This window comes from Lithobates pipiens, unplaced genomic scaffold (assembly GCF_037356315.1).
Source record: "Lithobates pipiens isolate NorthernLeopardFrog02 unplaced genomic scaffold, aLitPip1_a1.2 Scaffold_16, whole genome shotgun sequence".
In the NCBI taxonomy this organism is placed as follows: Eukaryota; Metazoa; Chordata; class Amphibia; order Anura; family Ranidae; genus Lithobates; species Lithobates pipiens.
The window spans coordinates 125,461,053-125,482,885 of record NW_027507748.1 but is presented as its reverse complement, the minus strand read 5'-3'; the positions used below and the strand labels follow the sequence as shown (position 1 = coordinate 125,482,885).

Here is a 21,833-nt window from a genome sequence, read left to right as displayed (position 1 = left end):
TGGCAATTAGCCGACAGCTGAGCGCCCAGCCCAGAGGAGGAAGGGCTAAGCCAGCCCTGACAAGAGATCACTGTTCCTGATGACGGAAGATCTCTGTCATGTCACTAGGCAGAACAGGGAATTGCCTTGTTTACATAGGCAGTTCCCCGTTCTGCCTCTCCTTGCCACGGTCGTCGGTTGTCGGTGGACATCAGGTCCGTGGGACCCGCGAGCATGCTCCCACGGCACGCGCGTGCGCTATCCTGCTTTTGCAAACTGACATACAGGTACATCAGTTTGCGCAGGAGAGCCGACCTACCACAGTATATCTGCATGAGTAGGTTGGCAAATGGTTAAGCTGTAAGTGGTGTTACAGAACAGCAACATTTTCAAAGACAGCATCAGCAACACTGTACTCTGGCACCACATATTTTTGATGTATAATTGATTTTTTAACTTTCACATTTAGCTTGAACTAAATATAACTGCAGCACACGGATCTGATTTATTTCTGAATAAATGAAAAAAAGGGGTCTTAGGTAGTTTTGGTTGTGACATCTGTTTTTTACCCTACAGTAATTGGCTTTATTTAAATGTTGGAAGCAGCAGACACAATGGATCTAGAAGCTATAGGAAAGTTAACTTTTAAAAATTATAGATAAAGCACTCCTGCAGAGGTTAATTAATACTAAAATGCCAGATATGGAAAACACTCCCTTTGACCCCAGTTGGATGCGTAAATCTATTTAAGATGACATTTCTTCCAAAATTTCTTTATATTTTTAGAAATACCCAATCCCTATTCCAGTTGCATTTTTCCACAAACTGGATAGAAATATAACATCCTTCATCTGAGCTGGGGAAACCGTTAGGATAGCTAAACACAAATTACAGCTCCCTCTGTCTAATGGCCGATTGGCAACGCCTTGCTTCTGAAAATACTACTGGACAGCAGTGCTGGTTACAGTTCGCTGGTGGTTTGCCCAAACTAGATCTAACCCAGCAGTCAACATGGAAGCGGATATCCTGGGACCCTACTCTGTCCTAACAAACATGGTCTATAGAGGGAAGAGGGCCACCCCACAGGCGACAACCCCTATGCGGACCATGGTACTGGTATGGGAACAAGTTGCGCCCTTGAGACAGACAATGCAGTTTTTCCCTACACCCCGCTAAGGGGTAATCACATATTACCACATTTTAGATACATCCCAGATCCCAGTGTATGGGCTAGATATGGCCATTGTGACAATACAGCAGATTGTGCCAGCTGGAACTTTACTTTAATTTCCCACTTTACGGGCAATATTTCAACTCCCCTCGTGGATACTGTTTCGATACTTACAGTTAAAACATGCAGCGCAATTCCCCAGACCGGTTACCATAACACCTCATGTAGTGGAAAGTTTTCTTACCTCCCGAAATGCAGACACAATCTTATCTTCAAAATATCTCTGCATTACATGCAGAGACTCAGAGACCCTCTCCTATTCCACTCCTGGAAGGAAAATACCCCTGCCCTTTCAGAGGAGGAATGGGGCAAGGGAATACAGCAGTATATACCTATGGTAATTTCTTCTAGGCATATATTTATTCAACTCAAATTCATCCATAGGGCATATTACACCCCTCAACATCTAGCCCGGATGTATTCTATGCACTTGGAGATGTGTCCTAAATGCCAGCAGGCGGTGGGGACATATTTCCATGTCATCTGGGATTGTCCATTTATTCCAGATTTCTAGAAGGCAGTAGTAGCGAATATATATGCAGTTACCAATCTTTCGGTGACATTGGATCCTAAGCTGCTCCTTCTGGGAATCACCGACTCAGTAGCAAAATATACACACACAAAGTATTATTGTTCTATTTGTGTTTTTATGCTAGAAAGGTACTCCTACAAAACTGGAAGTTAGTTGCTCCTCCTACGGTTGCCCAGTGGCATATGCTAGTAGATTCTGTGCTACCTTTTATATGAACTTGCCATGGGTCGTAAATGCCCCCCGAAGTTTGGGAAAGTGTGGAACACATGGGCTATGGCTAGATCACTTAATCTTTAGACCCCTGCCCCCTAGTGTATGGGAAGGCGGAGCTTCTACAGAAATTGGAGTGAGTTGCAGACCCCGAGACCCAGGCTAAAGAGAGGTGGTCATAATTATTAGGAGTAATTAAGGACTAATTTAGGTTGCCTATCTTTTGTATTATTCCCCTTATTAACCTTTGTCCCCCTCCCCCCCCCCCTCTATATGTCTAATTCTTTCTCTTAGATTTTGTCTCCCCCCACCCCCCTGATCTTATTTTGATTCCATTTTTCCTGTTTTACTTAATGTCAGTGCACCCCTCTGAACAACTCTGTGCCCTCACATTCCTCCTTACATAACACCCTGGGAATATATCCAGCAAGTCTCCTTCAGTTGATGCCTGTTCCACAGAACAAGCGATCGCTATGACCAGCATTTATTACTTTGGATATGTTTGTTGAATTTTTTCAGCTCCTTCATTAAGAACTTCTAGAAAGCGATTAAATGTATGCTGACATTTAAATTCTCATGACTTGTTTATTTCTCCCCCCTTCTTTATGTCCAGAAATGTACATGTGAATGTGTATCATATACCTCAATGTTCTTTGAATGGTTATGTCTATGCCTGCTTTATTCCCCAATAAAACCTTTTTGTTAAAAAAAAATAAATAAATAAAGCCCTCAACTCTGTACAAATTGGCCGGTGACAAAAAAGTTTGACATTTCCCAAACCCACTCCCATCATTGTGTACCCAGTTATTCGCTAATGTTCCAAATATAGATAGAAAGGATGAAGCACTGCTCCAAGGTAATCCTCGAGGACTGAAGCTCTGTCTCCTATTGATGAGCCCCAGGTGCTGACCATTACACACACACTGAGCAAACAAACATGACAAAACTCTGGATAGCTGCACACTGGAAAAAGACTTGAAATCCCATCTTTAATTGAAACAACGTGGGTCACATCCTGTACCCTGGTATTCTTTTTGCTGCGGAGTTTTAAGTCTTAAGAAGATGCAATGTTCATTGGCAGACTCTGAGACTTCTATAGGCAGACAGCCATACAGGGAAAGGCATCCAGCTAGATACCACATCTGCATGAGAAGGACCGCTGTCTCCTATGGCAACAATCTTGAAACAGTTTCTAACAAAGATTGTAATGAATTCCTTTACTTCTTCTACAATCTCCTAGATCTTCACTCAACTGAGCTCCCAGTCTATCATTTAGACTTGCTGATCCACTGCCACTGGATCCCCTGAGCTCTTCCAATCTTCTTACTCAGTATCTTCCTCAATCGTCACCCCTGCATCCCTGCTGGGTCCCTAGCTTGGTACTCACAGATACTCTTCAAGTGTCATCCCACTGGTTTGCCTGATCCCTGTCTTGGCACACAATAATGCTCTGCAAGCGTCACCTCCACTGGCTGGGTCCTTGGCTTGACCGTCCCCGGTTGATGAGAATACTGCTCTGGTACTTACTTCAGCTACTCACAGTGGTCCCTGGTCCCTTAGTGGCGACAGCTTTCCCTCTACCTCCGACCACTTCAGGTTCTCCGACCGGCAGAATCATTACTTCTGGTTGGACTACAAGCCGCAGTCCCAACCCCTACGATGCTCTCTTGCTTCTGGATGGGCCCTCAGGCAGCCTAGCAGCCAGATGTCTCTGGGATAAACCTCATGCAACCCGGGGCAACACGACCCACGTCCACCCAGACAGCTGTCCAGGTGGCTCCACCCAAATAAATAGTCTCTCCCAGCAGGCCAAGGGATCCAAGAAAATCCCTGCCCATTGACTTAGACACTTATCTAATGCCACCAGATACCCAGCCATCTAGCAACCGAAGAGGGAAGTGCAGCAATTCCAGAATTAGGGTGATTTCAATTGACCCCCTATCAATTGGCTAAGGCAACTATCACTTGGCAGATAAATTGCGGAATCGGAGGAGATAATGTATTATTTATTATTGGCCTTGGAGTTATTGCTTTGACATTATTTTTTGTTTGAATAATGATTTGATTTGGTATATTTTCTATATTTTTGGATGCATAGAATGCACTTTTTGGTTAAGTTCTATTGGCAGATAGCATGTCTATTTTTTTTAATTATTATTAATGCACAATAAAAAATTGTGGAGAATAATACTTGTATTTTACTTCAAATGACAGTTTGGGAGTAGGCAGTTACGTTTAAAAAAAATACAATGTAAAATTGACAACTTGCGAATAATAAAAAAAAAAACATAACAATAAAAATAACATAACAAAAAAATAACAATTATTATTGATATCACTAGAAAAAAAAAAACCTTTGAAAATTTCTTTACAATAACTCCATCAGTATCACCAACAAAGCAGCTTCATTATTATCCCATTAAAGAAGAAGAGAATTTTGCGCTGCATTTGGAGATTTCATAATTTGCCACGTTACGAATGTTAATTCTCCATTACAAGCGCTAGTTTACAAGACCGACCGCTTCTGCTTCTGAGCATGCATATTTACTTTGGACTTTTGTCCGACCGACTTGTATACACATGATCGGAAAGTCCGACAATGCAAAATTTGGTGGAAAATTTGAGAACATGCTAGCCAACATTTATTGGCGGAAAGTCTGACAACAATTGTCCGATGGAGCGTACACACTGTCGAATTTTCCGCTAACAGCCTGACATCCAACATTTCCAGTCATAAAATATGATTTTGTGTACGCGGCATAAGAGTTTATTCGTTTTCTTATATTATTTTCATATTTATTTTTTTATTCTTTGGTGCTGATCCGGAGGCCAAGCAACTGTTCGATTTCCCAGCTTTGACAATGGTATCTTCCTCCTCTCAGGCACTCAGCAGCCATTATATAAATATTTATCTGTTTTGTTATAGTCAGGGCATTTCAGGAATAGCTGCTTGGGGAAAACCCATGACCATAGGCTGATTGTCCTTCCGCAATGCAGGGGGAATTTCAGAGAGCAGCACAAATTAAGTGTAGAATCCTATGGCTATAGACTGTCACTCCCAAATCAGGATCATCTAAAAAAAAACAATAATCAGACTTAAAAGAAGAGGTAGAGGTGCTGCTACATGAAGGTAGTAGGTGATGAGCTTTACTAATGGGAACTCTTTCTCCCCCCTCTACTCCTCTACCTCCTCCCCACTTGCCTTCACCTCTTCCTCCTCCCTCCTACACTCTTTCTCCCCTTCCTCTCTCATCTCTTCTTCCTCCACCTCCTCCTATGTGATTATAGCATGAGGAGAAGTTACAGGGAGCTCCCATTATGAGGAGAATTGCAACTGAGTCATAGATTGAAAAAAGCCATTTTCCTCCAGTTCATGGCCCAGTCAGCCCTATTTATGTGTTTTAATTTACAATAAAAATTTACAGAATAATTATATTTTTTTCATTCTGTTACCATTCTTGCCTTAGTCAAGCAAACATGGACAGAAACAGCAATAAAAGCTGGGTAAAAATAATAGCAGCTCGGAAAGAGGACCAGTATGGAAGTTCAATCCCCTTTTGTCACATTGATATTTCCCTGTGCTTTCTCCGGAGACAAGAGGGGAGAAGAAGACAGAAGCAAAAATTAAGCATAACAATCTATGGCCATAGGTTGCCCACTCTTCCTCTGAGTAAAGCCATCTCCTGTAATAACCTTCCCATGCAGGTCTTTAGCTGAAGCAGAAAAAAGGAAAAATGTCCCCAAACCCCAATATGTCCAGAATTTGAGATGAGCTTGGGCATCCCCTGAACTCATCTCAATTTTAAATTCCACATTGTGCTATTTTCTAGTCTGATCAGCTGTGGACTTGGTCAAGCCCCAAAGCACAAGTAGACAAATGGTCAGGATGCTGGTGATGTCAGTGTTCTTATAAGGACACATGTCCATATTTTATCAATGCTATTTGTTTATGTGTGCTGCAGGTAGAGAGCAACCTGGCACACAGCTAATTGGCCTAGAAAATATTGTGAAGGAGAATTGGATAGTTCAGAGAATGCCCAAACTCATCTCGTATCTATTGCCTGTATACCAATTTGGCATTTCAATTGCTTTTATGGCAGCAGGTTGTTCATGGCCTGAGCATGTCCCACATTTTCCCACCCACCATCGCTATTTTTAAAGATTTTTGGAAATCTAGACATCTTGATTGAAGCGATTCTGCACATCCAAGAAAGTAGCTGAGTTTTTAATAAAAAAAAAAAACAGACCTGGATCACAGAGGACTACCATACACACACCGAAGATGTCATATATTTATTTTTATGCATTCTAAGACCAAACAATATTTATTATGGGGATATAGCAGGCGGTTACAGTGCACATGGGGGTGTGGTTGTGCAGGATTTTTGCATGCACAGTGTTTGTGCATTGTTTCTTTTTTTCAAATTATGCAGTGGTCAAGATGTGCTCTAATTACCAAAAGCTAACAATTAACAATTACAAAAAAGTAAAAGATCCAAATTAGTAGAAAAAGTAGCTAATGCGTGAACAATTGAAGAGCTAATTATCAATCTGTTGGTGGCAGATCAGTGTACACAGGCAGGACAGATAAGCAAATGCACCCCGACACTGCAAAGAACTTAAGCACAGTTTTTTAAATGTAGCATCCTCCTGGTTAGGTGATAGTGTAAGTAGGTACATTTAGTTATTTTTGGGCTCTGCTGTAGCCAGTGGAGCTGATTTGATTATTTTGGCCTGTTCTGCGGTCTGAAGCTTCAAGCTTTCCTGTCTCCTTCTGTCTTTCCAGAAATCATTGGAGCATAGTGGGTGGAGAGGGTATAGACGGGGCTGACCTGGTATATGGCCTTAACCAATCCCTGGTTGGAAGAATAACCAGCAGGGAGCTTGGAGGTGTATATCGGGTGAGGAGCACAGAGCAGCAGGGTCCTTTACCTGCTGAAGAGTGACCTACTCTGAGAAGCTGCAAAGATTTCTGGATGATTCTGGCTCACCAAGGAGCTCAAGGATCACCCCTAGGGTTGCCACCTGTCCAGTTTTGTCCCGGACAGTATCGGTTTAGAATGCTGTGCCAGGTTTCCCTCTGCCTGAGACCCAGACACCAGTGCCAGGGACAGGGCAAACTGCATTGATCTGTCTGGGATGCTGTGACCAATCAGAGCGTTCTGAATGCTTACCCACGCCTCCATCATCAGAGGCTGACAGTTCACATGAGTTTCCCATGGCTTTCTGTTTCCTCCAGCAATTCAGTGATAACATCCGCGTGGATTGGAGGGGAGAATGGGGCAGTGGACTTCACAGACTGACATGCCTACAGCTCTGACAGCGAGTGAGTGGATTATTTTTAAACATTTAATTTATTAAAAACTACTGAACCAGCATCTACCTGGTGCCTCTCTCTCTCCCTTTATGTTTTAACTCCTCTGTAATTTGCCCCCCGCCCGCCGTTCAGATCCCCCTGCTGTCCAGGTCCCCCTTGTGTGCTGGGGCCCCCACAGGACGCCCCGTGGTACCCCCTGTTGGCTGCCATGGGGTATTGGGGGAGGAGGATTTGTGCTGGTAGGGGAAGAAGATCTGTAATAGGAGGGGAGGAGAAAAATGGCATCCCAATGCAAAGCAAAACTTCTTTTGGGTGCCAGGTATCCCATGATTCTGTTTGCGTGATTTTGCTGCAATTTGTCAGGGGACAATCATGGCAAAATCGTGCCGCGGTTGGGGTGCTGCTAAAGAGTTTGGGTTTGGCTTGAAGAAAACTCTAATCTCCCCCAAGTCACAGGAATGTCCAAAGAGTATCTTATTAGGAGGCTTATGGTGCAATGTCAGCTGAAACTGGGAGGTGACATCCAATTAGCTAGAGACACAGTGAGTAGCCCTGAGAGAAATCCTGGAAAATAAACTGTTGCCATTGTGCCACTTTTTGCTAGAGGAATTGTTCCAGACCTGCTGGCCAGCATTGTTCCCATGGAGGCCCCTGTGCTGAACGGTTTTCTATTTCCTTGATAGAAGACCTTTTTCTACCACAGTTAACTGTTTGCTAGATTGTGTCCTAATTCAAGTTTGTTAGTTCTAGGTATCCCAACACTTTTCCCAAACCCCATCTCAGTTCTACAAAACAAAAGGAAAAAAAAAACAAAATACTATCTCTCTGTTCGCTGTGTGAAGGACTGAGGGAAACTCTGTGCACCTGGCTGAGATTATCCTGTGACTGGCTGTGTGCACCAAATTGGGATCAGAACCAGTACAGAGACGGCCCTACATAAAGTAGATGCAAACCAAGTACCAAAATCTCATATAAGCTTTAATTTGATACTATCCTATTTTTATTTGTACAGTGCCTACAAAAAAGGTTGGTACTTTGATTGTACCCCAGAGGAAAAGTAGTGATCAAATCCTTTACCATCAGAATACTGCTTAAAAAAACATTAATTTATTATGACTATCATTAAAAATATGTGACATCTTCAAAAATATAGTATTTATTTCTATTGGCTAAACAAAAACGCCTGAAGCTGTAAAATGCTTGTAATACACTTCTAAAACGCTTGTAATACACTTCCAAAAACTTTCTAATAAAAACAGTTGAAAGTCGCTCTGCTCAGGTGTGAATGGAGCCTTATACAGATTACACTTGTCAACATAGAATAATGCCGTGTAAACACGGCCAAACTTTTCGTCAGCAAAGGTCCGACGGAACGAATCTTTCCGAGGGACTTGAGTCTGGTTGAAGAATCCGTTTGTGTGTATACTAGGTCGACTGACGAAAACCAACACTAGGGCAGCTATTGGCTACTGGCTATGAACTTCCTTATTCTAGTCCGGTCGTACGTCATCACGTTGAAATCCGTAGGACTTTGGTGTGATTGTGTGTGGCCAAGTCCGTTCATTCGGAAAGTCTGTCGGAACTCCACTGAAAAGTGAGTCGGGAAGACCGGTCGTGTGTACACGGCATAAGTTTTCGAAACCCCTGTGAATCAATGTGTTTCACGGTTGCTGCTTCTTTAGGATTGGGTGCTGGAATATATCTGAACTTCTTCAAGTACATTAATCTGTCTGGGGATTAAACATGCAGTATATCATAAAACACGTATAGACCCAGTTCATCAAATACACTTATATAACAATGTCCATGAATATCCTAAATAAAAATATTAAAAGAAAAAAAAAAAACAACAATGGATACAGTTTTATATAAATGGAATAATGCTTGTAATACACTTCTAAAACGCTTGTAATACACTTCCAAAAACTTTCTAATAAAAACAGTTGAAAGTCGCTCTGCTCAGGTGTGAATGGAGCCTTATACAGATTACACTTGTCAACATAGAATAATGCCGTGTAAACACGGCCAAACTTTTCGTCAGCAAAGGTCAGACGGAACGAATCTTTCCGAGGGACTTGAGTCTGGTTGAAGAATCCGTTTGTGTGTATACTAGGTCGACCGACGAAAACCAACGCTAGGGCAGCTATTGGCTACTGGCTATGAACTTCCTTATTCTAGTCCGGTCGTACGTCATCACGTTGAAATCCGTAGGACTTTGGTGTGATTGTGTGTGGCCAAGTCCGTTCATTCGGAAAGTCTGTCGGAACTCCACTGAAAAGTGAGTCGGGAAGACCGGTCGTGTGTACACGGCATAAGTTTTCGAAACCCCTGTGAATCAATGTGTTTCACGGTTGCTGCTTCTTTAGGATTGGGTGCTAGAATATATCTGAACTTCTTCAAGTACATTAATCTGTCTGGGGATTAAACATGCAGTATATCATAAAACACGTATAGACCCAGTTCATCAAATACACTTATATAACAATGTCCATGAATATCCTAAATAAAAATATTAAAAGAAAAAAAAAAACAACAATGGATACAGTTTTATATAAATGGAATAATCTGTTTCATACAGTGATTCGTGTATGAAAAAAAAAAGTAAATGGAAAAAGAAAAGGACACCGAATACATTGCAGTCTAAACCATGTAAAGCCTGGTGTTTTGCGAAGTGGGTCACCCGACTTGTGGGGAGCCCTGTGTAAACAGATAAAAGCCAATATGAAAAACACAAAAGGACAATCCCAAAAAAATAATAGTATAATGATAGCTACATAAAATCTCAGTATCATGTGGTGTCCTTTTCTTTTTCCATTGACTTTTTTTTAATACACGAACCACTGTATGAAACAGATTAATCCATTTATATGCAACTATATCCATTGTTGTTGATTGTTTTTTTTTTATATTTTTTATTTAGGATATTCATGGACATTGTTATATATTTGATGAACTGGGTCTATACATGTTTTATGATATATTGCATGTTTGATCCCCATACAGATTACTTGAAGAAGTTCAGATATGTTCTAGCACCCAATCCTAAAGCAATCGTAAAAAGCATTGATTCACAGGGGGTTTTCGTGGAGAGCTGCTATTTGAGCAGAAAACAAGCGAAATGCTCATAAAAGGCTCAAGTGCCTGCCTCTGACGCATTTGTGCTTTGTCAAACCACAGCACAAGAGGCAGGGGGCCCCACACACATGCACACCTGCAAACCAGGAAATTTCCATTCTCTGCATTAAGTTGATAAACCTTCTGTAGTGCAGCAGCCCCCCTTTTACTTACCTGAGCCCAATCGCTTCATCTGCAGGGATGAGCACGGCAGCTCCAGCCCCTGTCTAGGGTCCTCATTGGCTTACGCTGCTGTCAATGAAATCCAGTGACAGGGGACGGGGCCGAGTCTTGCTGTCTGTGTCAATGGATGTAGCAGCAGGACTCTGGAGGGCGCACGCATGTGTGTCCCCTCGGAATGCAGGTCTCTGAGGGGGCACTCGATGGGGGAGGAGCCAGGTACCCCAGAAGAGGAGGATCAGGGCCACTCTGTGCAAAACCCTTGGACAGAGGAGGTAAGTATAGCATGTTTGTTATTTAAAAAAAAAACCTTTACAACCCCTAATGTATTTAGTGACATGTTTAATCCACTCAGTACCAGCATGTTTCTTCCTTTCCAAAAAAAGTTTGGACAAAAAATAAGATCACCTTGAGGTGCTTTCCAAAAAAGGGTCATTCGTACTATTCTGGCATTTTCATTTTAGCAGAAAGTAAGGAAATTTTTTTGCAAATGTTTGTCTCTTTTACTTTGTATAGTAAAAAAAACAGAAGTTATTATACACAGGCATACCCCACTTTTAAGTATACAATGGAGTTTATTTACTAAAGCTAGAGAGTGCAAAATCAGGCTCATTTCTGCATAGAAACCAATAAGCTTCTAACCCCAGCTTGTTCAATTAAGCTTTGGTAATAAAACCTGGAAGCTTATATAAGAAGTAGTGTTGCGCAGTACTGGGTTGGGTGATATTATCCTGAGAGGTCAGTAAATTCTGTCCACATCACAATAATTAAAGTTAGATGTGTTATCGCCCAGACTAAAAGGGGATGTATGGGCGGCTAAAATTGGCGAAATAATATGAAAAAAATGATGCTCAAGTGTGAACAAATATAAGTGGGTGACTTCTACGTCACAATGTGAATAGCATAGTATATCCAATGGTAAGCAAAATAAATAGTGATTCTTAATGCGATTAACAAAATCGCATAAGAAGTGCCAGTGCTAGATAGTGAATAAATCTATAGAAATATCGACTACACCATAAATAAAAACCAATGTGCATAGAAAAGTCATTAAAAAACACAAGAATTATGTAAAACAGGTTTGCTAGTGGCTAGGAAATCGCATAAGGTGCCAGTGCCGAAAATTATTGTAAATAAATGCGTATAAATAACTTTATGCCATGTGCTAAATTGTGTAAATACGGTGAACACGTAAAATCATGTGACATACACAAAATCGTGTCAAAGAAAACAACACATAAGAAAAGGATCTCTGTAAAAATATTCTCAGTAAATGTGCACAGTGATTTAAAAAACTATATCAACCAATAGATAAAAAGATTGCACAATCACATATATCAGGTTTGTGTCCATTCAAGATGTGCGATAACTGGTGGCGATTATATTCAAAATCGCATGCAACAAAAAACGCATAAAGTGCTGGTATCAGATTTTTTGTGCACTGTAAAGTAACGTTGTAAACAGTGATGGTATTAGTGATGGTGACTGTATCCCACGTGGTCCTGTGTACTCAGGGTATAGATGTCCCCTTACCTTACAGCTGTAAGGTAACAGCGTTTGACATGTGTATCCTCAGGCTTCCTGGTGGTCTTTTTTCCCTCGAGGTCCTATCCTTATGGCCCCAGAAACTGGCGTCTCCTGCCTATTACACCGTGTTGGTCTCCTTAAGTGGACGTTCAGCGGTACTCAGCATAGGGGGGGGGGGGTTGTTAGGTTGCCTCAGCGGTGGTTGTTGTGTGAGGGTTAAGCAGATAAAAAGGGGAGCCCCATAGTGTAGTAATTTTGAACAAGATTTAAGTTTTATTTAAATATAGTGGATAAAATACTCACAAACATATAGAGATTTCTTTGCAATGTAAAAACGAGCCTCGAGCTCGATTACGTCACTTCCGGTAGCGTCCCGACGCGTGTTCGTGACGAACACGCGTCGGGACGCTACCGGAAGTGACGTAATCGAGCTCGAGGCTCGTTTTTACATTGCAAAGAAATCTCTATATGTTTGTGAGTATTTTATCCACTATATTTAAATAAAACTTAAATCTTGTTCAAAATTACTACACTATGGGGCTCCCCTTTTTATCTGCTTAACCCTCACACAACAACCACCGCTGAGGCAACCTAACAACCCCCCCCCCCTATGCTGAGTACCGCTGAACGTCCACTTAAGGAGACCAACACGGTGTAATAGGCAGGAGACGCCAGTTTCTGGGGCCATAAGGATAGGACCTCGAGGGAAAAAAGACCACCAGGAAGCCTGAGGATACACATGTCAAACGCTGTTACCTTACAGCTGTAAGGTAAGGGGACATCTATACCCTGAGTACACAGGACCACGTGGGATACAGTCACCATCACTAATACCATCACTGTTTACAACGTTACTTTACAGTGCACAAAAAATCTGATACCAGCACTTTATGCGTTTTTTGTTGCATGCGATTTTGAATATAATCGCCACCAGTTATCGCACATCTTGAATGGACACAAACCTGATATATGTGATTGTGCAATCTTTTTATCTATTGGTTGATATAGTTTTTTAAATCACTGTGCACATTTACTGAGAATATTTTTACAGAGATCCTTTTCTTATGTGTTGTTTTCTTTGACACGATTTTGTGTATGTCACATGATTTTACGTGTTCACCGTATTTACACAATTTAGCACATGGCATAAAGTTATTTATACGCATTTATTTACAATAATTTTCGGCACTGGCACCTTATGCGATTTCCTAGCCACTAGCAAACCTGTTTTACATAATTCTTGTGTTTTTTAATGACTTTTCTATGCACATTGGTTTTTATTTATGGTGTAGTCGATATTTCTATAGATTTATTCACTATCTAGCACTGGCACTTCTTATGCGATTTTGTTAATCGCATTAAGAATCACTATTTATTTTGCTTACCATTGGATATACTATGCTATTCACATTGTGACGTAGAAGTCACCCACTTATATTTGTTCACACTTGAGCATCATTTTTTTCATATTATTTCGCCAATTTTAGCCGCCCATACATCCCCTTTTAGTCTGGGCGATAACACATCTAACTTTAATTATTGTGATGTGGACAGAATTTACTGACCTCTCAGGATAATATCACCCAACCCAGTACTGCGCAACACTACTTCTTATATATTTTTCCTGTAAAAAGGGTTCAAGTACCCCATTTCCAGTGTATGCAGCAGTACAAAATTAGATCCTTGTTCTCTTCCCTGATTAGGCGCAGGAATAACCCCTTAATACTTATTCTAAAACCTGGAAGCTCATTGATTTCTATGCAGAAGTGAGCCCGATTTTGCACTTTCCAGCTTTAGTAATTAAACCCCCCAATGCCTGTACACCAAAATAAAGCTCTGTCTAAAAAAAAAAAAAGGTTTAAAAATCATTTGGGTACAGCATTGCATAATGGAGTAATTGTCGGTCAAACTATCACAGTGCTGAAAAACTGAAAAATGGCCTGGCAATGAAGGGGTATTACAGGCTACTCAGGTGCTTAAGCCCTTCCCAATTTTTCCACACCCTCAATATGTCACCTAATTTGAGCACCACCTAATTATTTTTCTCTTTGTGCTCAATGCTGAATTCCGCCACACTTCAAGAGGAAAAAGAAATAGTCTATGGCCCCATTTATTGGCATGGTTTTCACTGACCCCCTTCCCCCATGTCAATAAAGTATTAAAGTATATCTGAAGACAACTATTATCAGCTCTGGATAGCATTATAAGGGGTTAGAAACCCCGTGAGGGAGGTGCATTCTCTTTATTTGACTTGGTGACCACTGTCAATGAGATGAAAAGCAAAAGAAATCCAACATTTTGAGTTTTTCATTCAGAATAGAGGGAAATCCACCAATAGGGACATTCCACCAATAGGGACACTTCTTCCCCTGACAAATGTTACCTTTTACTCTATGTTGTATTTACAAGACATGAAATTAAGGGAAATATTCCTGACAGAGGGCAAGAAAAATTTGGCAAAGGTCTTAACAATTCTCTGTCAAAAAAATAAAAGATTTTAAATAACTTTAATATACTTTAATATAGTAATATTACAATACAATGTAATATTATTTTATTTTGAGCAAAACGTTATATAAAATTAGGCGTTAAAATGCGCGGTTGCATTTTTCTAAATACAATAAAAATATCCTTTATAGAGTGATGTTACAAAGCTTTAACTTTTCATTTGAATGCCATATTTCTATATACAGTATAATCATTAATAGTACAGCAATTTGCCTGTTGGGCTTAGTAGCCTTTTTGCACTAGCAGTGTTCAGGTGCACCGAGTTGTAAATCTTTCTTTCTTCTTCACTTGCAGAGCAGCTGAAGAACCCATAACTTAGTCACTGACTTGTTCTTTTTTTCTTATTACATGCATATTTGCCTGAGGCCAACAAGAGCTGATATAATAATTGGCTCACACAGCCATCTGCCTGCCTTATTTCAACTGATGTAATCTCAGATCTATTTCAACATGCTTTTTTTTTCTACCTGAATCCTCTCCTTTCCTGACATGTTGTCTGATCTAATACCTGGGCTACACCAGAAGCAGCAGCACGCTGATGTGCTTCACTAGGAAGGTAAGAGGAGACAACTTACATCTTCCACCAGCATTCTAGAACTCATGCGTGAAAGCCAAAGTAAGCAAGGAGCACAAGTCCTTCAACACAGACCATCTATTTAATGCCCAGGAAAGCCACAGTGACATTCCCAACTGGAATACTGGAGTGATACTGGGTTACTCTTCTTTTTACTCTCTTCAAGACTCATCATCAAGTTTGCTGAAGTGTATACAATTTTCTGAGGACTGTACTACATTTTCAGGTATTCGTTTATTCACTCATGTATACTCGTTCAATTTATTCTGCATGTTTGTATATTGTTTTTCTAATTTATTTTGTATTTTTTGAAGAATGAAAATTACTTTACATTTATAAATTTAAGTGTTTACAATTAGTTAGAGTAGTTAAAGAATTTAAACTTTTAGATAATTCATTTTCATATTGAAATTAAATATCAGATTTCTAAAAAGCCATGACAAAAAAACAAATTGTATATGTTTAAAAAAAAAAAGCAAGGCTTCATGTTATATTTATCCTTTAGTCTATCAAATAGGTAGAAAATAATAAAAAGAACATTAAAAACTTTATTAAGGCATACAGTGCATTTGTATAGTGCTTAGAATGGTTCATTTTTATAGGTTTTGCAATTTTAGCATTGAAAGAAGCAACCAATGCTGCAATTTTGGATGAAGAATGGTATTTTCTTTACTAATTAACTATTTATTACAGAGTTATTACTTATTGCATTACACTTAAATATTCATGCTTCTGTTCTCTAACCAGTTACACATATACTCATACTTTTGGTACCCACTAGATGAAGGTAATCTCATTTATCACAGATAGCAGCAATGAAATGTTTTAATTTTTTTAGCACTCAAATATAAAAGGGTCATCTGAGTTGCTGCTTTGCATAATGCAAATCATTTCATAAACAAAGCCCAAGGTGCCTTTGCCTGAAGATGTAATGGGGGTTATTTACGAAAGGCAAATCCACTTTGCACTATTAGTGCACTTGGAAGTGCAGTCGCTGTAAATCTAAGGGGTAGAATTGAAATGAGGGGAAGCTCTGCCGATTTTATCATCCAATCATGTGCAAGCTAAAATGCTGTTTTTTATTTTCCTTGCACATCCCCCTTGGATTTACAACTACTGCACTTCTAAGTGCACTTGTAGTGCAATGTGGATTTGCTTTTCGTAAATAACCCCCACTATGTTGACATGGGCATCCTCTTCAAATTTCTCCTCATGTTCTGCCTCATGAAAGCTATGTTAAGCAAATATTATTAATATTCGTACATAAAAGTTAACCAACAGAGTTTGGCTAATATTTATCCTTGAATATCCTGCAGGAGAAGATTATATTAGAATGATATGAAATTTAAATAATTGAAGGGCCTTTAATGTCAGAAGGACAGCTGAGAGTCAGTGCCTTTAAGTTAAGCTCCTGGCTGGTGTAGTTGTATTGTTGTCTGAGACTTAAAATTTATAAATCCAGTTGAACAATGTGGCCCTTATGAAAACTGGAGATGTTTTACAAAAGACTGGTGAGGTGGTCAATCAGAATAGAAGATACTCTCACTCCTCATTTCATGACAACTGTGGGCCCAAATTGAAATTAGCGGTTGAAAACACTTTCTATTTAAAAAGAGGATCACTATCACTTCAAATCTGGAGATGTTATCTACTGTATATTAGGGAAATATGAATGGTAGCATGAAAATGTTATTTCAATAGTTAGGGCTTATAAAATATTATTTATAGCATCCATTGCAATGCTCATTGTATTTGAAAATTTTAGTTTTTAATTTTTAAAATGTAGGAGTTAATTTATCACAGGTGTAATTTGCTCCCTAGTCTGTATTAAAATTTCTCCGGAGCCTTAGTAAGTATTTAAGCAGGAAAAAAAGACAACTCCTTTTGTAACAAAGCCTTAGTCCCTTGTTATCTTAGGGCTTTGGGGGATTGATAAAGCTGTTTTCCCGACACTACTGCCATGTTAAAACATTAAGCCTCCTGTCTTGGAGGGCCATGAGTAAATTACCTTTTTGCCCCAAGATGAAACATCTTTACTCTCAAAACATGCAGTCAAAAACGCGTAGTTATGTGCAGTAACTGGTGTGAACATCTTTACTAACCTCAACTGTTTAATGCAAGACAAGAGTTTCTGGATGGAGGAAACCTACATAAATCCTCGCCTTTTCATAGCAAAAATAAAAAGGGGCTTGTAATAAAACTAAAGTTTATCATTTTACAGTTAATGCCACGTACACACGATCGGAATTTTGGTTAGAAAAAGCTCTGATGGTTTTCCCAATGGAATTCCGACGGGATTTCGCTTAAGCTGTCTTGCGTTCACACGGTCACACCAAATTCCGATGGTCAATAACGCGGTGACGTGCAACACATACGACAGGACTAGAAAAAGGAAGTTCAACAGCCAGTAGCCAATAGCTTCCCTCTTGTAGTTAAATCTGAGCATAAGTTTTTGCGCATCGGAATTGCATACACACAAATGGATTTTTGTATAGGAACATGCTCTCAATCTTTTGCTGGCCGAAATTCGGTCAGCAAAAGTCCGATGGAGCATACACATGATCGCATTTTCAGACAAAAAGCTCTCATCTGTCTTTTGGTGGCCGAATTTCCAATCGTGTTTACGCGGCATAACACTTAAAATTAGCAAAGCATGGAGGTATCATGTTTAGCATACTAAGTGCTCTTTGAGCTTCAGGTTCAAATGCCATCAAGACACTATTAGCACAAAGTTGATAATTTTTTTTTATATCTTTAGGGTTTTTGCCACATGCTCCAGTTTCCTACAAAACAGGCTATGTTTAAATATCTAAAGCTTTCTAAAACTTTTTTTAGCATTGAATACAGCATGAATATAATAAAACCTCCAAGTTTTTATTTTTGTCTCCCACTGGGCATATTCACCTTCCCTATTTGTCCTGGCGACAATTGCTACTGGAACAGAAAGATGGGAAATCTAAAATGTTACAGTTGTCATTGGAAAACAAGCTGAAGGGTAATTTTTCCAAAGGAGTCTCCTGTTTAGATGACAACTGTCTAAGCCCTTGTACACGCGGTCGGACATTCCGACAACCAAATCCGGCGGATTTTGTCCGAAACTGTTGCATACACACGGTCGGACGAAGTTGTCGAAAAATCCGATGGTTCAGAACGTGATGACGTTATTTCGTTACGACGGGACTAGGTTCAGGCTAGTAGCCAATAGCTTTGGTGTAGGAATTTGATCTGAGCATGTGTGGCACTTTGTCCAATCCGAATTCTCTGCACATGATCGAACGCGGTCCGATCGGATCATGTTGTCGGAAAATTTTACCGACAAGTTGGAAAACTCAGACGGAAACAGTCCGATGAAGACCACACACAGTCGGATTATCCGACAAAATGGTCCGATCGGACACATTCCGTTGGAATCTCCGACCGTGTGTACAAGGGCTAAGAGAGGACTTCTTCTCAACTTTCCTCAATTACTGATGTATCTCAGGGACAGGAGGTTTTAACTATTCCCTTCTCAATCAAAAACTATAAAAATGGTTTTGGCTTGTATGGCTGTGGACATTAGATTGTAAGCTCCACCGAGGCAGTGACTGATGACAACAGTTGTTTAAATGCTGCAACTTTACACATAAACACTTAAATATTATTAGACATATTAATATTGAGCTTTTTGACAGCATCTTTTCTTGTCAATTTCTACGAATAAGACTGGCCAACAGGTAGAGATGTATTTTTACTAGAACTGCAGTTTTCGGAGCGTTGGGGGTTATTTACAAAAGGCAAATCCAAGTGCACTTGGAAGTGCAGTCACTCTAAATCTAAGGGGTAGATCTGAAATGAATGGAAGCTCTGCTGATTTTATCATCCAATCATGTGCAAGCTAAAATGCTGTTTTTTATTTTTCTTGCATGCCCCCCTCGGATATACAGCGGCTTTACTTTCAAGTGCACTTGCAGTGCAAAGTGTATTTTCCTTTAGTAAATAACCCCCATTGTGTCTGTCATATGACAGCATGGTAAGGTAGTAGTTCCATACCAGTTGCAGATATGTGGACAGTCTAAATCTGTTTGGCCAAGTCTACTTAGTTAGACACAACTAGTAGCAGTTGTGTAGTAAAGTTTACTCATTCCAGTGTGCAGAAGTACAAATCATGGGGGGCTACACCATAAGTACATTTATATGTATGGTTTCCCATCACTTCATACTCCCCATCTTATACCAAGAACATAATGTGTTGACTATTTTTTAACACAGTGGGGTTGATTTACTAAAACTGGAGAGTGCAAAATCTGGCGCAGCTGTGCATGGTAGCCTGATAAAACCTGGAAGCTGATTGGTTTCTATTATCAAATCAACCCCTGATTATAGACCATAATTGTACTGACAAATGTAGATATGTTATATTTATATTTTATAACTGTGCCTGTTTTGCCTAATATGTCAGATTACACCTCAAGGCTAATTTCCTGAAGGTTTAATTTATGATGCTTTCCTTGAGAACCAGTTTCCTGGGATATTTATATTTTAAAACTCCCCTTAAGCTGATTCTGTGTTTAAAGTGAACATAGGTTTGGTGTCACTACAAAAATTAGCGATTTAGTAAATCAGCTAATACATGTCAGATGACAAGCTGGAAAACTTACCATTCATGTACATGTATGCTACAGACATTTAAGGGCTCATACACAGCTGACATATTGGCGACTTGCTGATTCAAGCCAAAGTATGTCATATATCCTAATGTAGAATATATGGGAAGAATTTTGGGAGAAATGTATACATCATCATTCACCAGATTATTCTGAATTAATTCAGCACTTTAAATCATTTGCCATGTTGGCGGTCATGAGTGGGGATTCCCTTCCCTCATCAGGATTTGTAGAAGTTCCTTATTGGATCAAATAACTTTACTGCTGATTTTGTCACTGTGTGCACTACTAATAAGATCAATAAGATATAAAATGCACTCTAAGCCTATGTTGACTTGTCTGCTATGCCCAGGTGCAAACCAATGCAGAGTGCTCTCTATGTTCTACAACCCTGTCAACTTTCCTTAAGGGGAAAATCTGCAAAAATCTGCAAAAAAATCTGCAAAAATGTCCTTTAAAAAATAGATGACTTTAAAGCTGAACTCAAGACAGATATAAAATACACAAAAAAAAATCTGATATACCGGTATATTATTTATTACGGTACATCCTTAAAATTATTTTTAAATTGCAAGCAGTGCAAGTGCCTGAATTTGGCTTGCTATTAGCCTCTTGCCATATCTGTACAGAGGAGGTCTGAATAGGGGAGGGAGAAGCAGCATTAGGAGACTAATTGTGCTGCAGTGCAAGAAACATGCTGATAGGACGACAGAGCATGTTGACAGAGAGATGAGCTCACCAGCGTGCTACTTCTTCTTTCACTGTCCAGTCACAGGCCTGCAGATGTTACTGAACTGCAGCAGGAAAAAATCAGATACCCTACCCTGCCAGCTGCTAGACAGGGCTGTGCGATGGCGCTTGCTGTGTTAATTTCAAAACTGGCTGGACAAAATTACAAATCCATTGGCAGGTAAAACTGCTCTCATATGTGTATTTTATCTGTGTATGTAGCTGTTTGCCTGGTGTTCAACCTAAATTAGATTTTCTGCTTTATTCATTTCCTATATTGTAATATTAATAACATTAAATGTGAAACATTTAAATATAAATATATTTACAAGATGTTGGGGAATGACAGGTACTGCCAACATACCCATTAAAAATATTCAGTATGTAAGTTAAAAAGTTTAATTAAATTCATAAATATGTTATCAGGATTCCAATCCAAATATGCCGGTGGGAACACCTGGGGCATGACTTTGACCTCATTACAGAGTGAAGAGTTACTGTTTTGCAACTGGTAACTCTCCATCTCACAAATGCTATGGAGAAAATGGCTAATATTTAACAAAAAATAGGATGTCAGCTATAATCATAAAAAAAAGCATAAAAGTCGACATGTTTTATGAAGTATAAACACAGATTGCAATGTGCATTTTAAGCTAACTGATATGACTGCACTCATGCTACACCCTTCAAAAAAAAGTATAGAAAGTGAAATGTATTTTTTTAAATTCTTCCTTTTTGACAAACGAACAAATAATATTAGTTTAGTGCACACCTCTGCAGCATAATAATCAAATACTGAAAGTTAGTTTTACCAGCAATCACTATACTAATTAATTGGGGATTTATAGTTATTAATTGCTAAAAGATTATATTTAATTCTACCCGTATAGAACAAATGTCTTCCTGTGGTTTGACCCACACAAGGTAGAGAGAATGGTAGAGAATGTAGTAGCCAATAATCTCACATATAAGGTGCATTGTGCAATCAAATACTATTAACCACTGCATGCTGCTTGTGTAGCTCACAGTATCTGGTACAATATGCTGCATCTGTGTAGCAACTAGTTGCTAAAGAGTTTATTATTGTTATTAAGCTTCTACAAATCACCCATGTGCTCCTTCCCTAGGGCAAGAATTAATTCAAACTATGTTGCTCTACTTTAAAAATCAGATCCCTTTTAGAGTATGGGAGAATAATGAAACAGTTTACTTGATGGGTAGTAACATAGGTAGTCTAGGATAAATTTGGCATTAGACACTTTTATAAAGTGGTCTTTCAAACTATTTTG

The 21,833-nt window shown here is 39.5% G+C and overlaps 1 protein-coding gene across 1 annotated transcript in view; it reads left to right on the top strand.

Moving 5' to 3' along the window:
* Positions 1-15,051: 15,051 nt before the first annotated feature.
* Positions 15,052-21,833, top strand: part of FOXN1 (forkhead box N1) — a 113,961-nt gene continuing 107,179 nt past the window's right edge. The window contains exon 1 of the mRNA XM_077480434.1: positions 15,052-15,398. The gene's annotated coding sequence lies outside the window, so the exon portion shown is untranslated. The remainder of the gene's footprint in view (positions 15,399-21,833) is intronic.